General features: G+C 40.3%; 1 pseudogene; it reads right to left on the bottom strand.

Annotated features, from left to right (window-relative positions):
• Positions 1-2,659: 2,659 nt before the first annotated feature.
• Positions 2,660-2,967, bottom strand: LOC101347609 (myosin light chain 4-like; annotated as a pseudogene).
• Between the last annotated feature and the right edge of the window lie 495 nt (positions 2,968-3,462).

Below are 3,462 nucleotides of genomic sequence, written 5' to 3'. Positions count from 1 at the left end.
ATGGATTGCTCCCTCACATACTCTGAATCTCTGCTTCTGCGTCATCTTATCAGATGGGCTTTTTCTGACTTTTCATTTTCAAATAAAATCCATGCCTCTTTGTTTTTTTTTTATTCTTATTCCAGATCATTTTACCTTCACAACCTTATTACCATCTGTTGTATTATGTATTTATTAATTCATTTACTTATTATGTATCAAAGCCAGATGGTGGCACAGTGGTGAAGTGCCACAACTGTTAACCAAAAGGTCAGCAGTTCAAATCCACCAGCTGCTCCTTGCAAATCCTATGGGGCAATTCTACTCTGTCCTGTAGGGTTGCTATGAGTTGGAATCAATTCGATGGCAACAGGTTTTATTGTCTGTCTCTCCCAACTGGAAGATAAGTGCCATGAGGGCAGGACTTTTTGTTTACTCTTGCATTTCTAGTGCTCAGAACAGTGCTTGGCAAATTGTTGGCATTAATAAAGATGTATAGAATAAATGAATGAATGAATGAATTGAAGTTTGACTTTAACACAATTTCAAATCAAATATTTAATCCAAAGAAGGACAGTGAAATAGTTATTATCCATGGCATATACGAGAGGTTACGGGTATATTTTTTCTTTCTCTTGGAGTTGTTTTTCCAAAACCTGAAAACTTAAAATTCATGTCATTTAACTGAAACACTGAAATCCATTGTAAATCTATTTTTAATATCAGTAAATGTCACTCTTGTAATTTTAGAATTTCAATGAATGGGTGATAGTTCAAGTTTCATGCCCACACATCATTTGCTGTTAGAATAGAATAGGCAACAATTTCTTTGGGATGAATTGGATTCTGAATTCTGCTGTTTGAAAAATTGAAAGTATAAAGACAATGACAGCCTTTCATCAGATGTGATTTACTTGTCACTTCAAGAAGGAAACATTCAGCATATGAAACAGTTGAAAGGATAATAGTTATGGTATATCAGGGCATTAAGAGAAAAGAAAGAGGCTATGGGTATTGCTGGAGAGAGAACATCTTCTCTTTTCGGTTTTAACTTTTCACACTTCTCTCAACAGTGAAGGAGGTGATAATCTAAATTTTATAACCCAGAACACTCACAGGGCTTCATTTACTACCAAGAGAGGTTATTGTACTTTAAAAATGATCTAGTTAAGTGGATTTATGGGTTTTATTTTTTAGTTTTAAGTAAACGAATCCTTGCATTATTAAACAAACAACTTGAGAAAGTTCTTGAAAAGAATATGCAATTAATGCACTCACTTTTAAAAACCAAGCTGATATTTTTCCTACTTCTAATAAAACTTTTCCTCAGCCATGCACTTAATCTGTCCTTTATTCAAGATAGAGGCGATATTTTAACAATAACTGAAAATGAAACATTTTTAAGCTGATTTTTATTCTGAAAAAATTTAAACATACACAGAAGTAGAGAGAATAACACAACAAACACTCATATGTTTATCACCTAGAAGTAACACTTGTCAGATTTTTACCACATTTACTTAACTATCCCTTTTTGTTGATGTTTTTATTGCTGAAGTATTTTAAATAAACCAAAGTCCTCAAGACACTTTACCCAACATACTTCAGTAGGTATCTCCAGAATATATGGACATGTTCTTAAAATTACAATGGCATTACCACCGCTACCAAAATTAGCAATAATTTCATGGATTTATCTTGTATATCCTTATTCACTTTCCTTAGCTGGTTCAAAATATATCTTCTTTTCAGTCAATTTAAGGAACCCTGATGGCATAGTTGTTAAGAGCTCATCTACTAACCAAAAGGTCGGCAGTTTGAATCCACTAGCCGCTCTTTGGAAATCCTAGGGGGAAGTTCTACTCTGTCCTATAGGGTTGCTATGAGTCGGAATTGACTCAACAGCAACAGGTTGGTGGTGCAATGGTTTTTGGCTGTTAACTGAAAGGTTGGCAGTTCCAACCCACCCAGCAGGTCCGCAGGAGAAAGACCAGAGGATCTGCTCCTGTAAAGATTGTTATGTGCCATTGAGTTGGTTCCGATTCATAGGGACAAAGTACAACAGAACAAAACACTGCTGCATGTACAACAGAATGAAACACTGCCCGGTCCTGCACCATCCTCAAAATCGTTGCTATCCTGTGAAGATTACAACCTAGAAAACCTTCTGGGGCAGTTCTACTCTGTCACATGGGATTGCTATGAGTCAAAATCAACTCAACAACACCTAACAACAACAACAACAGTCAATTCAAATCAGAATCCAAAGTCAGTAACTGATTTTGAATGGGACTCATACTACAGAGGAAGCATTTTGAAAATATATGTTTGAAAATGTTTACACTGTTACGTGATTCTGTGCTGAAAATAATGTAAGCATTTCTCACTCTAAAAATACCACCTCTGCACTCTTACCTGTTGGAGGGCACCCCTCCTCCTGCTGGACTCCACTGCGCTGCCTGGAGATGACTTTTTTTTTCCTTTTTTCAGAATCAGGGAATTTGGTCCAGCCTTGCCTGGACTGTTTATTTACAGGGAGGGCTGTGGGGCTATGAGGTCATTAGGGCTGTGGTGCAGTGACAATCTGGGACTCCTGCTGAAGCTCAGTTACTCTGGGCCTCTTGCTAATTCTCCCTTGGATGGCTAAAGCCAAGGGCCAGGCACCCTGGAGATGTCTGCTTCACCCAGACATGCTGTGCTTGACAAGGGCTTCGTAACTGATGCAGTCATTGGAATCCTCTTGCCCAGAGAACAGCTTCTCCACATCAGCCTCGGCCATCTTCTCTCCCAGGGTGGCCAGGACTGGCTGAAGCTCATGACCATGACCATGCCGTTGCTCTCCTTGTCGAAAACCCACAGCCCCTCCATGAAGTCCTTGTAGGTGCCCTGCTCCTTGTTGCAGGACATGTGCTCCAAGATGGAGAGGGATGTCTTGAAGTCCAGCATTTTGGCATTCATCTTTTTGGGCTTGGGGTTACCCAGGATGTTCAACACCCCAAAAGTGTAAAGATACACTTCTCTGCTGACCAGATGGAAAAGTTCACAGGGGCTTTCTCATTGTTTGACGGAGCCTGCTGGAGAGATGAAGATCACCTACAGACAGTGTGGGCACCTGCTGCGAGCCCTGGACCAGAACCCCACCAACTCCGAGGTGCTGTGCCTACATGCCTTTGACAGCCTTCCAGGAATGCCCACTGTGGTTAGATGCAGAGGAAAAGCTTGCCTTCCTGGCTGATGGCTTCCAGACTTCCCGTATTACCACCTGTCATATTAAATATTATTTATTCATGTACTTACTTATTGTCTCAATCCGGTGGCACAATGGTTAAAGCACTCGGCTGCTAACTGAAAATCTGGCAGTTGGAACCACCAGCCTCTTTGTGGGAGAAAAGACCTGGCAATCTGCTCCCATAAAGATTTTAGCCTGGAAAACCTGAAGGTACAGTTCTACCCTGCCCTACAAGATCACTGGGAGTCGGAATC

The sequence above is a fragment of the Trichechus manatus genome, unplaced genomic scaffold (genome assembly GCF_000243295.1).
Source record: "Trichechus manatus latirostris isolate Lorelei unplaced genomic scaffold, TriManLat1.0 scaffold00086, whole genome shotgun sequence".
In the NCBI taxonomy this organism is placed as follows: domain Eukaryota; kingdom Metazoa; phylum Chordata; class Mammalia; order Sirenia; family Trichechidae; genus Trichechus; species Trichechus manatus.
This window is presented reverse-complemented; position numbering and strand designations above follow the sequence as displayed.